The following is a 14,990-nucleotide window of genomic DNA, read 5'->3' on the forward strand; positions in this document are numbered from 1 at the left end:
CGTCAGTGGAGATGTGTGATCATAATTTTATTGTTTTTTTTTATTTATTGCCCATGTATACTTTATAGAATTTTTGTCTGTTTATCTGTTTACGTCTGGGGAAAACGCAAAATTTACTGAATAGAATTAATTCATATTTTGCATGGATTTTGTTTATTTGCGTATAGCAAACATTCCTTGAAAATAATTTCTGTTGCAGTTAATGTTTTTCACTTAATTCTCTTTCTTTTAAAGAAAACATACATATATGTATTATTTAAAAAAACATATTTATTTGCTTTTTACGTACAGACATTATATGATGAATATAGATGTTTGTTTCCGAGTCATGGATGTCTATATGTATTTATATAAGTAAGTATATTGTATTAAATATATCGTTGTCTTGTACCTATAGTACGGGCTATGCCTAGTTTGGGGTAAGATTATTTGTGTAAAAGAGTGTCAATATAATATTTCAAAAAATCTGAATCTTATAAGACTGAGTTTCAATATAATTTTAGTCAGATTTGAATAAACAGTTTTGGGTACAATTTACAGCCGTATTTACAATCCGCACACCACAGTCTTAATATTTGTTGAAGGGCAGTTTTTGCCGCAGCGAAATTTAAATTAGAACTCAGAAATTCGAATAACATAAACACTAATATACTAACCTACACAAAACAACAATAAGCATCAAGTATTCCTACCGGGGCTCAAACACACGTCCCTTAATAACTCAACATTCAAACCAATGCGCAATAAAAAAAAATCAATTCAAAACCTTTACGAATTATTGCAACGTAATAAATTCTTCATATAGCAAAGTTATCGTATAACAAAAATGTACAGCGAAAATTTTCATAATATTAACACTTGTACGCGAAAGAGTTTTCAGAGCAGATCTATTCTAAAATTAAATTACAAGCATCACTTTACTTACCATAATATTTAAACACACACACAAAACTTGTCAACACGCACAGTAAAATTCTATCACATGTTTATTGGAAGTGATTTTTCGCTTCAAAGCGGACGCGTTCAATACGTGCGCCCTTCCCGGCGTCTGCATGGTTACTGAAATCTAAACTACGGTCGCGAGTTAAGCCTGGGCATTTCCCATTTTCCCCTGTCCTGTCAATCGCTCGCCCAACCTTGAGGCTCTATTCAATATGCTTTTTGACTGTTTTATCTATTTTAATTAATTATACTATAATGTTAGTGATTATAATATAAGAAAAACAATATGCAAATATTTACACTTCGTTTCATTGTGTGCCTTATGACGTGTGTCCTATATATATCACGGAGATTTTTCAAATCAATAAAATAAAATACAAAAAAATTACATTCAAAGTTACACATTTTACATCACTTTAGAAATGTAGAGTTTAAGAGACGAACTATAAAATAGATCATTGTAACTCTTTTAAGTCAATATTTACAGCTTAAGTATTTTAGAAATTATTAAAATAATATATTCAAGCAGCTTTTGAATCGTCATAATAAATGTTTAATATATATTACTGAATCTACTATATGTTCGGAAAAAGTAGAGTTCGTAAGAAGAGCATACAAGAAACTCAACAGCCACGCATTTAAATCAAATAGAAGATTTTACATCAGCTATAATAATAATAATAAGCCTTTAATTAATTCCAACAACGTACAAATACATAATAATATAATCTTAACACTACGCGTATAATATAAAATATAAAAGTTATGTTATTTGAACCACACTGCGGGTATAGGCCTCCTCCAGCTTACTCCATGTACCCTCCTCTGTGCTTTTCCTCTCCATTCTTTAACTGCTATTTTTATTATGTCATCTACCCATCTGTTTCTTGGGCGGCCTCTTTTTCTTTTGCCAGATGGTCCTTCCCAAATTGGCGTTTCTACTGTCCATCTTTTGTCCATGAATCTTTTGTCCATGATTAGCTGTAATATACAAAACAAAATATTTTATAAGGGGCTAAAATGCAATATAATATGAATCATGCTCAATGTTAAAACCATTTAAACTATGAAATATTTCATAAAAACAAATAAAAAAATAACTGTATAAAAATGAAATATATTTTAAAGGATGCTTCGTGAACATGATGGTGGTGATTACTTATTATTTATTAAATACAATGCATTGCTAAGGTATATTTCATTTATTCCCTATGCATTGCTAAGGTATATTTCATTTATTCCCTATGCATTGCTAAGGTGATATTTGGCTTATTCTGCTTGCGTTGCTAAGATATTTTTGGATTATTCCCCTCGCGTTGCTAAGATATATTTGAATTATTCCATTTGCAATGCCAAGGAATATTTTGATTATTTTTAAAGTATTGCTTAGGTATATTTGGATCTGTATATTGTCGGAAGTGATGTAAAACTTACGGCCATTCCCAATATACTGATAGAGATAAATACTAGTTTATACTGTCAGTCAGTTAGCTGTCATTAATCTGAAGCAATAATCTGTCCCAATATACCCGATAAGTCATTCTTATCGCCTTGTATTGGGACGCGTGTATTGCAATTTCCATACAAACTTCTATCGCTGGTAACCTATACGTCGTCCCATTGACAGACAGCGTGTACGGATAAGGTGAGTTATCGTTGACAGAAAAGTCAACGATAGTTACGATTTTTATCTCAAGTAAGAGATAGACTGAATATTGGGAACGGCCGTTAGTCAGTGGTCAGTTCATATATAGCCCTAGTTTGAATCACTAGCGGCATCTAACTCATTTCCGAACAACACCCTTCTAGTCGCCAATCACTATGATCCCTTACATTTGAAAACACTCGTATGGGTGTTGTGAGAGAGATTCACTCTAATCTCTCAATGACAGTCTTTGTCAATGATGCTGAGGTAACCGTCGACTGTGGTGAAATATTCAAGGCTGAACGTCTTAATCGTAAGGTTTTCAAAGAATGTGGTATAGAATGGGTCCCCACGGGGAGAGTGGTGCAGTAGTAGTACAGTACAGTATAGTTCCCCAAAGAATATTTTGTTGCTACTCTGACATGCCGGTGGAGACATATCAGCTACAATACAATGTAAATGCTGCTAATTTGGAATGTCGATCCAACTCAAAATGTATCAAATGCCCCCAAGTACATAGCGGAATATGTTGTACTATTACTACGTGCTTTGTGCCAGTTTTGCTCGGGTAAGCAATTTGCCACGATTTGTACTAGAATCATGGCAAAAATAAATAATCATCCCCATCTGAAAAACAGGAAAATATCCTCTTTTGCAGTCGTCCTACTGCCTTATTGCATTGTCCTCCAGTTTATTCAAAATAATGGAATATAAAAAAGATGAAAAATGAAGAGCCAGGTAAATGTAATTTCTCATGGGATATATAGAGTTATTATCTTTTGGATTCACTGAGCGGCCTACAGATCATTAACTCCAATCAGTTTGCATCTAAAAATACTTAACCCCCTTCTGCTACTTATCAGACAGTCTCTGTTTGATTACCATCTTGGTAACACTGAGGTTTTGTCGACTCTTATGCTAAAGAAGCCATAGAAATAGGTAGTCTGGAACGATTCGATTGCTTCTTTCGTGATCTTTTTTCTTTGGCTGAATCCGAACTTGACACGCGCTGGCAACTCTATTACGACCGTTCAAAATTAAAAGTTGCTGTTACACTGACATACATCCCAACTAGACCGTGGTTCTATCGGTATCGTCTAGTCGACAAACAGACGACGTCAGTCATCTCCAGACTTCATTTTGGTCACACTTATACCCCCACACGCCTGCACAGTAGGGGTATTATCCAATCCCCCAACTGTATTTGTGGCTTTGATGAAGCCACATTCTTTTTAGCTGCCCAAAAAGAACAGTCGCCCTGTAAAACATTCTCCCTCATTTGCCCAAAACGAGCTTAAATACCTTCTATTTCTTTCATCCACGAGAAAGAAAAAAGTCCTAAATTCCTTAATTAAATATATTCACTCACAAACCATTAAACTCTAATCGATTGCTTGAATCTGCTTTTGTTATTTTTCTTTGTTATGTATTGTGTATATGTTTTATGATGTCTACATGTTTTGTGTCCGTTTATGTCATCGCCTGAACCTTTCTAACTCCAATATTTATTACTGGTCACATACGCTATACACTGTGCTGCTTTCGGGAGTCATTGGCAGTAATGGTCGCTAACCTAAAAGTAACCCAGTTGCCATGAACAAGAGTTGAACTTGAACTTGCATTGCTAATCTATCGTTATGGTCAAGCAATTACAGATACATAATCTACAAAATTACTCGAGTTACTTGACTTAGGAATTTGGTTAGGTACCTTGGCGACTCCTGATTTTACTTAAACTGGTTTACTTAACTTTTAACAGGCTCCATAAATACACAACATTGTAATAATAATAATAATAACAAAATTGTCGGGGACCTAGTGCTCTGTAAGCGACTGGATCACTTAGCGTTGCATAGAGACGTCGCTTCATTGTGTGTCTTCTACCGAAATTGTCACAGGGAGTGTTCCGAAGAGCTGTTTTATCTGATCCCTGCCGCCAAATTCCACCTTCGCACAACACGCCACAAATTAGGATATGATCGCCACCACCTGGATGTGTGGCGGTCCTCCACAGTGCGATTTTTAAGGAGCTTTCATCCACGTACTACAAAGCTGTGGAATGAGCTTATCGCATACACCTTCCTTAAAGGCCGGGAACGCTCCTGTGATTGTGGTAATGGTGGCGGCGGTGATCACTTCACCCGTACTCTTCCCGTACGCTCGTTTGACCTCCTTTTCCATATAAAAAAACTTTACTTCTCAGAACTAATGTAAGCACTTTTATAATATTATACTCCGAGCCTATGTTCAAACCTTAGTCATAAAACAGTAGCACATAGACGAACAAAGCGTTCAAAAAAAGCAGAACATCTCTTACGGATGTACAGCAAGATAGAAAAGGAAAGAACCGTATCTTTAGTAACTGTAACCGATTTTGAATGACAAGTCGTACATAGTCAGCCACTAGTATTTTGTTATTTTCTCTTATTGAATTTAAAAGATTTTATTAGAAACTCTCTGCACTAAATTTTACAAGTCAACTTCAGATTATATAAACAATGAGCCAGCACTGCACTGTGATTAGCTTCAGCAATAAGTAATGTAATAATATTAGAATTATTATTAAAAATAATACTATACAAACGTTTAAAAAAAAAAACTAAAAAACACGCTAAAATGCACAAAATTCTCTTTGATTTTCCAAAATTTTCTAATATTAGATACATCGGTGAAAGATAATGGTTGAAATTTAAAATTAACAAAATTTCCTGCCTTATCGAAGACAGATGAAAATTATATAAATTGACAAAAATCATATTTTGCAAATTGAATAATGGAATAATTCGGTCCTCGATAAATTTACGAAGTTTGAACGAAATCTGGCCGTTTAAAGTGGGTCTAAATCGCGCTCAATTGAAGGTGAAGCTTTGCTGCTTGCGACGTTTCTTCTCTCTCAAAGAGCTGTTTGTTCCTAAAGTAAAGATTTAAATGACTTTTATGACTTTATGGATAGGGGAAGGGCCTTCTACCGTAAATCGTGTACTGTTTAAGGCGAGGATAAGAAGTCGGATTTTCTTATCATGCGGCACCAGTAGGTCGTTGAGCCAGGTCCTCGGCGATCAAGGTTTTTCATTAGTTTCGTGTTTCTTGATAAAATTAAATTGTAAAAAATGTATTTAGCTATTAACTATTTATGATATTTTATTCATTTAGCTTCTTCCACGTAGTACAAAGCTGTGGAATGAGTTTCCTTGTGCTGTGTATCCGGGACGATACGACATGGGTACCATCAAAAAAAGCGCGTAAACCGTCCTTAAAGGCCGACAACGCTCCTTTAATTCCTCTGATGTTGTAAGAGAATGTGGGTGGAGGTGATCACTTATCACCAGGTGGCCCGGCCCGTACGCTCGTTTGTACTCCTTTTCCATTAAAAAAAAGGTAAATTATAACTTAATGTAATTAGCACTTATGAAAGTCAATTGTTATGCCATCACTAGAAGACTACCAAGAGGCTTTGTTCGCAAGTTTTATCCTCCCTTAACAGTTTTCACAGTATCTATACATTTTCATCGTCTTTAGTTTCCTGGACTTTATAATACACTTTCTTCATGAAAATATCCTTAATATGAAGCTTAAATTTATGTAACGAAAGTTCACTAACATGATGTGAGAGTTTATTACATATTATTTTGTATATATTTCCCCACAGATGAGTGACAAGTTTTATGAAGTCTAAAAGTTGGAACAAAAAGCCAACTTATTATTATTATATTTTTTTTAAATATATTATTATACACTTTATTATAACTGAATCTTACTTCCTATATTTATAATATGATTCGAGAATGTACCAAGTACTATCTTGGTGGCTCAATAAAGCTACTGGAAGCCCAAGCGCTGACAGCTATTTCCGTCAACGGATCAGCCTAGATATCCAAGGCGGAAATACTACCAGGATTCTTGGAACACTTCTGCGTAGTGATAGTTTTAATTTTATCATAGTATTGTAAATATAGTTATATGATTTTTTTATGGAATAGGAGGACAAACGAGCGTACGGGTCACCAGTTGTTAAGTGATCACCGCCGCCGACAATGTCTTGCAACACCAGAGGAATCACAGGAGCGTTGCCGGCCTTTAAGGAAGGTGTACGCGCTTTTTTTGAAGGTACCCATGTCGTATCGTCCCTGAAACACCGCACAAGGAAGCTCATTCCACAGCTTTGTAGTACGTGGAAGAAAGCTCCTTGAAAACCGCACTGTGGAGGACCGCCACACATCCAGATGGTGAGGATGATATCCTAACTTGTGGCGTATCGTGCGAAGGTGGAATTCGGCTGCAGGAATCAGGTTAAACAGCTCCTCGGAACACTCCCCTTGATAAATACGGTAGAAGACACACAATGAAGCCACGTCTCTACGCAACGCCAAGTGATCCAGCCGTTCACAGAGCACTGTTTGGTTTGAATAATATATTATCAATAATTTATATTTATAACATATGTATGAATAAACAACATTATCAATATAAATATAAAAAATATAGTCCGACCAGCGGAAGTTCACTACAATTCGGCCGGTGGTTAGGGCGACAGACGGAGGAACTTCCGCACGATGCTTACCGTTCCCAAAATAGCTACCTTCTGCATCTGACCCTTAATCCAGTTATTTGTTAAATATTCTTCTTCCATTCGTCCTTATTGTTTGCTTTGCAGGACCATATCACTCCTTCGTAATTTACTAGATCGTCTCTCCAGGTCTACCTCTTCTTCTTTTAGCATCTAATGGGTACCAGTTTGTTGCTATGCTGCTCCGTCTTTCGTTATTGTACTCAACTTTATATTCCACGGGGAAGGATTTCATGTATCTGAGGGCTTTTTTAGATTTAAGAATTATAAAACAACATATCGTTGCGTTATCGCGAGCGAGAATATTATCATCAGTGAGGTACAGACTACTGCAGCTCCGACTAAAATCGTGAGTTGTAAACTCAAAAATCAAGATATTTAACTGTTTTAGGCACTTTATGAAGTAGGTGCAAGAACTAACAAAAACAAAAGTGAGATACACAGACAATGATAATATTGCTCTTTTAGTTAAAAATTATTTTAATCTATGTTTAGAAACCAAGGAGATTTAAAAACAAGAGTCGATAACGTCTGTGTGGAAAAATGGACGCTAATGTTTCCTCGCAGCCGAACATAAACAATTTCGATATCTGGAACCTTACAACCGCGCGTTTCACTGGAAACTTTTTGCCTCGCGACGCCACTACTGCAAATATCTGCCAGTTGCTGTATTCAAAATCCTACGTGACTTACAGCCCTTAAAGCTATAACCATAGTAAGAACAAAAATGCTTTTTTTATATTAAATAACTAGCTGACCCGACAGACGTTGTTCTGTAGATAAAAAAAATACTGTTTTATAGGTATTTGCCAATAATATTTCAAAACATCAAGAATTATTTCATAAAAAATGCTCCCTGTTGTTATATTGAAATTGTTTCACAGTGGAACTGTCAAATGAAATGAAATGAAATGAAATGAAATGAAATGAAATGAAATGAAATGAAATGAAATGAAATGAAATGAAATGAAATGAAATGAAATGAAATGAAATGAAATGAAATGAAATGAAATGAAATGAAATGAAATGAAATGAAATGAAATGAAATGAAATGAAATGAAATGAAATGAAATGAAATGAAATGAAATGAAAAATGAAATGAAATGAAAAATGAAATGAAATTTATTTGCAGGAAACATTGTACTTAAGGTGTTAACAATATAATGGATAATCCAATATGTTTCGTCAATTGACATGCAAAATATGTTACAAAATTGTCTAAACACTAATCGTACTGTTATATTGAAACATGTCGGATTTCACAATGATATCAATAATATTTATAAAATGAAATTTTAATACTTATATAATATTATAATATGAGACGTAAATAACTTAATAATTCATTTAGTACCTATGTATAATATTAACAAATTCAATGTCATAAAAGTATATTAATTTACATATATTATTATCAAATAGACTAATTCATTTTGTATTGAAAAATTCATTTAAACTATAGAAGCACTTATTTGTTAACCACTGATGCAGTCTTCTTTTAAAAACTTTGAACGGTAAATCTTTCAATTCATTGGGCAATGTATTATATATTTTCACAGACATGCTGAAACAATTTCTACTAAAAGATGCAGTTCTACAGAAGGGCATTATGAGTTTATTTGGATACCTTGTATTTAAAACCTTCTGGCTTTTTTTTGTATAGAAATCACACATATGTTTTTGAACAAATAGGCTTATTTCATAAATGTATAGGCATGGTAGCGATAGAATTTTCAATTTTTTAAATAGCGGTCGACAAGAATCTAGGGGGCCGGCTCCACAAACCGCCCTGATACACTTCTTCTGTCCAATAAATAAATGCCCTATGCTCACCGAGTTGCCCCATATGACCAATCCATATCTTAAAGCTGAAACCACGAATGCATGATATGCCATTAGCGCTGTTTTTTCACCTATTGTTTTTGATACGCGTTTGAGGACAAATACATGATGGTTAATTTTTTTGCTAATTTTGTCAACATGTGACTTGAAGGACAAGTTGCTGTCTAAAGAAATACCAAGAAAATTGACAAGTTGTGCTTCTTTAATATTCTCATTATGATAATTAACATTAATATCTTTTCCTTTCCCATTCTTATTATAATACTGCATATACATTGTTTTTTTTATATTTACAGTCAGGTTATTTTCAGTAAGCCATTCAATTGTGTCCTTTATTGTTTTATTAATTTCTATATCATATGTCAATTCATTGTTACATTTAATTACAATAGAGATGTCATCGGCAAAAAGAGTACAGTTATTAGTAGTAATGCTAGGTAAGTCGTTTATGTAGATTATGAATAGAAGTGGACCCAATATACTTCCTTGTCGTACACCTTTTGTTTTAAGTCTAAGTTCTGATCGATAAGGTATTACTTCTTGTTTATTATTTAATTTAGCAATTTCAACGTATTGAGTACGGTTTGAAAGATAACTTTTAAGCCAGTCATTTGCTAGACCTCGAATACCATATTGAGCGCATTTATCTAATAGTTTTTCATGACAAACATTGTCAAAAGCTTTGCTCATATCAAAAAATACTGATGTTACTGGAATTTTTGTATCCATGCATTCCGATATTTCTTTTATTAGCGAAAAACACGCTAAAGTTGTTGATTTTCCTTTTTGGAAACCATTTTGTTCCTCCAAAATGATATTATGTTTAGTTAAAAAAGATGTTAATCGCTTGTGCAGTATCTTTTCAAAAATTTTTGAGATAACAGGAATGAGTGTGATTGGTCGATAGTTGTTAATATCCTTTTTATCACCCGCTTTGAGTAAAGGTGTTACTTTTGCCTTTTTTAAATTTGATGGGAAAGTACCTTCTTCAAAAGATAGATTTATTAAGTAGGCTAGGACTGGAGCTAGTTCCTTTGCACATTCCTTTATTACCTTTGTTGCTATTTCATCGCAGCCCGTGGAATTTGAATTATTAAGTGACTTAATAACGGTTATTATCTCCATTTCATCAGTTGGCATTAAGAAAATATTTGAATTGTTATGTTTTAATTTATATGTAGGTTTTTTATTTTTACATTTTGACTTTGACTTTGTGTGACTGTATTTATAAAAATCGGGCGTCACTAAATTCTCTCATAGAAAATATGCATACAAAACAAATTATGGGTCCCAAATCGAAATAAAACTATCCTATCTCTCAAGTTGGACTAAACTGTACACCATGAAGTAATCCCCATTAAAATCCGTTCATTAGTTTCTTAGTCCATCGCGGACAAACAACGTGTCACGTTGTTATCTATATATATTAAGATTAAGAACTTGTTAACTTCAAGTTCCTAAAATAACAAAAATCTAACCGATATGGTCACATATACAGGCTTTTTATCTGTTTGGCTAGACAACAAATATTATCGGAATATATTACAAATAAATTTGCTATAAAGTGATACTTGAGAATAAACGAAAAATATCCAAAATGACACGGACGAGTAAATAAAGAAGGACTCCGCGCCGTGATATTAGCAAGTGAAGCACCTTTATGCTAGTGTGTGTGCGGTTACGGGGGATACTAGTTACACAATTTTTTCTCCCTTAAGTAATCATATATGGCCACAAATACTTACATAGTATCGTTTTTACAGAATTTCACAACGCACGACGGCATTTTTAAATTATTTTATTGAGACGCAAACTAAACTGTCACAGACGATGACAATTGTAATAATGGCCGCCTATCGGCCTGTAGTAGTGTAAGTGTGTGCGTGGGACTATGTATTTACACGTTTATCGGCTTGTTTTGGTGCTACACTGTTATGTAAGGCGACACGGAGACCTTATTTTTTTACTAGTCCGTGCAAAATGCGTACAATAGACATTTTCCTATGATTTAATCGGATGCATAATATCGTTTCCCGCGTTTAATATTCAAAATAATCATGGTATTAACAGTGCTGTCAGCGATATATTCAATATTTTGCATAAGAATATGCAAATGGTTAAGTCTCAGGTATGACTTTAAACCAAGTTCATTTGTAAAGCCGTTAGTCCACTACATAATTTAATGTTAAATTAAAAAACCCATCTGCATTGAAAATTGGAATCTTTGAAAGTGATTTTCATTTCAAAATGTACTTTTATTACAAAAAAGGAAATAATTTATAGATTGTTAAATAAAAAACACACATTGCTTTAGCAATTTTTTTAATTATTTACTATAATGCTTTAACGTTTAATTTTAACAGAACTTTTTTTATGACAGTCAGATTCTTGAAAAACCCAAAAATTCTGAGCGGAACTACACTGGGGCTCGTCACCTAGAGACATAAGATGTTAAGTCTCATTAACCTAGTAATTTCACTACCTTAATTGCAAACATAAGATAATACTTCCAAACATTACTGCTTCACAGGAGAAGTAGGCGCTGTTGTGACCCATCATCTAGCCGGCATTCTGTGCAATGGAGCCTTCCACTGAACTTAGCCAAGCATCTCACAATTAGATGTTGAGTAGAATGTTGTGAGCGCACTCTATTGAGTAAACATCGTAACATAAGCAGCCACAAAAAGGTACAGACAGACTAATGCTCGTGATTAACAAGGTGTACTCTAGATGGCGCTGACTAAAAACTGATGCTTTATCATAATGTACATAGATGGCGCGTAGTAACAAATAAAATAGAAAATTCTAATAAGGCATTTAGACTTGTTGGAATCTATTCTTTACATATTTACAATGTTTTTTAATATTTTGGGACCTTTTGTAAGCCTTCTTTTGAACTATCAAAACATGACAGTTAAAACTCCAGACGGATTTTAAAACTATCCTGTAATTATTAATGTTGAGGCACCAATCAAATTTATTTTTAAAAGATATTATTTAACTTGCAATGCTGGTTAGAGTCAAATCATTCAATTGAATTTTGAGCTCTAAAGTTCACGTGTTTGCTGTATTCCGATAGATTTTATATTAAGCTTCCTGAGAACATAATGGAAATGTCCCTCAACAAGTTCAAAGCCTATATTAAACATAAACTGGAAAAATCGTATTACAATTTAAAGGATTATTTAGAAAGCATGGGTATGAATAATGCTCTAAAAGAGTTGAGTTTTTATTCCCCTAATTAAATATAGTAGTATAGTATTTATAATTATGAATAATTATACTGCAAAATGGTCAAATTGTAAGTAGAGGTGTTTAGTGAGTGTTGTTGAATATATTGTAGATGAACATTCTTGTTTTTGTTATTTGCATGAGGTCTTGTGACAGTTTTCATCATGCTCGCTTAAATGTCACTGCTTGTGGCGGCGACGTGGGACTGGTTGTTCCCATCCCTAAAATATGGTTGAGGGAGGCGATGGCTGGCCCATGTATCGTGCTCGTGAACGGGCGATACTTGCGGTGGCAAGATGATCCTGTAGCCGGAAATTCTGCTTCATGGTTTTAAAATTAAAATTTTTTATAATTGCTGATAAAATGATCGCTAAATACTTTTATTTATTTGCGGTGTGTGTGGATTGATGCATATTCCGCACCATGGCCTACTATTATTGTTGATACAGTAGTAGTCGGCCGTGACTGTACTCATAACTATTGATTTTTCGTATTAACTTACATTTTTTTTTGAGTATTTGTAGTCTGAGTATTATTGCTGCATCACTTTACATATATTGTAACTGAAATGATTTGTGAGTGAGTGATTGTCACATAAAAAGAAAAGTCATTTCCTTGACCTGCATGAATAAAGTGATTTTGATTTGATTTCCCTAAAGGATTGAACTTTTGATTACAGTTAGTAAAAATATAATATTAATTATAAGTTTAAGCAGAATTGTCAAATTGTAAGTAGACGTATTTGGTGAGTATTGCATGATATGTTGATAAGATTCTTTTATTGCTGTTTGCTTGAGTTCTCGTAACAGGTTTCGTCATGCTCGCTTAAATGTCACTGCTTTTGGCGTGTGTATATTATATTATATTGTAATTGAAATGATTTGTAAATCCATGGAAATGTATATCTTGATATAAAAGAGTGGCAATGAGTTTCTTTCTACTTCTTCTCATTAGCTCAACCCTTTACGAAGCAGCTGTAGATTCAATAAGAAAAATATTTTTTTGACATTCATAAGTGTCATTTCCGTCTACATGAATAAAGTGATTTTGATTTGATTTGAACAATAATTGTGATACGCGTGACCAGAAGTAAGATTTACAATTAATTGCACATGTATAGACATGTGCACATGTATAGACATGTGCAATACATGTGCAATTAATAAAGCGCAATCACGAAATTGTTTCAACTATTGAAGCCGATTGAATCTATTTACCATGATGGCATGGCTCAAGATCTATTCCAAACAAGAGAACTCCTCGACGGTTAACAGCACAGATGTTTTCAATCACTATAGCAAGATATGAATATTAAATGTCTTCAATACGAGCTTGTATATTTTCGCATTTTCGAAATTCTCACAATGTTTTTATACAAACAAAAGGGAGAAAGCAGAATAAAAGCCAACATTATTCTTTGTTTGACAATGTTTAAAGCCAAAAAACACAATTATTTACTATACTATACTTGCATCAATATGCATTCCATACAATATAATAACTAAGCTGTTATAGCTTTCCCTTTAACTATGGTAATAATAATTATAGGTAACTACACTATTTTAATACGTCTTCGTTTCAAACAGAGCCCTCTAGTGGTACGATAAGGAACCAGTTATCGATTGCATAACTATTGAACGATGCGATCGGTATTCAGAAACGAAGTGACAGTTAAACGACGCTTATCATATACATAACTTTAACGCACCAATAGCTAATGAAAGTTTAGCAGAGAGCTTCAGAAACCGGGCATTAATAATACCGATAACAATTCAAATACTTGTTAAAGTAACAAATTTTAGTATTTGCAACCACCGAAAAGTCGAATTTAATTGATTGAATTTGATTCAATTTGATTGAAGTGGCAAGAATCTTATTTCCACTTTTTTAAATAGACTTTTATAGATTTGGAATTTAACCTAATAATAATAAAGTAATAAGCCTGGCATGTTTTCATCTATTGTCTAGCAGTAAGTTTATCTAGACGTATAATTTATCTAAGGTTGAGAGTACCTATATTAGTTGGATAAAAGCTAGATCGGTGCCTTAAACACGATGCTCGGAATATCGAGAACTGTAAGAACAGTTCATATTTTTAGAAGTTCTTGTGAAGTAATGTAATAGTATTGTAGAATCTTAATTAAACATTGTAAAGCCTTGTGTTTTATAATAATTAATGACATTGCAACAGGAACATTGTTTCTCCAACATACAGTTAAGCGCTTATATAAATAAGCGCTCTCTGAATTCAGTCGTTACTAAATTTAGACAAGTAAAATTGCATTTAGCAAGCTAGCTTCCTAAATTCAGAAATAAAGATTGTTTTGGTAGGTGTCAGCCTAATCAGAAACGCAATTAAGAAGGTGTAGTCGGATTAAGTTACTGATTTCTGTCGCTCGTGACTCTTTGTGCGTGGAAGACGTATCTAAGTTTTGTTTCGTGTTCCCGAATAATAAGCCCAACAAGTTTCAGTGATTATATATGTCAGCATGGATTGGGTTATTAAAGAAATTTATTTTAAATCTTTTTATGACTTTAATATCATTTGACCATAATCTTAGTGTTAGGACCAATCTTTCTTTTTCATTTATACTGTCTCGTAGGATACTAGCTTAGTATCTTGCTTTTACATAAACGTTGTCACAAGATGTCGAATCCATTCGTAGATAACTTGAAGTCCGCGTGGTTTTAAAACACCCATAATGTCCATGTTTGCTTAATAACCGCGCGGTAATAAATATTCCATCACCCATGTTCTTCGTG

The 14,990-nt window shown here is 33.7% G+C and overlaps 2 protein-coding genes across 3 annotated transcripts in view; both read right to left on the reverse strand.

The window, feature by feature from the left end:
• Positions 1 to 1,053, reverse strand: part of LOC126977825 (high affinity cAMP-specific and IBMX-insensitive 3',5'-cyclic phosphodiesterase 8) — a 276,616-nt gene extending 275,563 nt beyond the window's left edge. For both annotated transcript variants that reach the window (XM_050826444.1, XM_050826443.1), the window contains exon 1: positions 926 to 1,053. The gene's annotated coding sequence lies outside the window, so the exon portion shown is untranslated. The remainder of the gene's footprint in view (positions 1 to 925) is intronic.
• The window catches only part of LOC126977843 (peptidyl-prolyl cis-trans isomerase FKBP8), a 323,871-nt gene that overhangs the window by 36,103 nt on the left and 272,778 nt on the right, over positions 1 to 14,990 (reverse strand). The gene's annotated exons all lie outside the window — the stretch shown is intronic.

This window comes from Leptidea sinapis, chromosome 46 (assembly GCF_905404315.1).
Source record: "Leptidea sinapis chromosome 46, ilLepSina1.1, whole genome shotgun sequence".
Lineage (NCBI taxonomy): Eukaryota > Metazoa > Arthropoda > Insecta > Lepidoptera > Pieridae > Leptidea > Leptidea sinapis.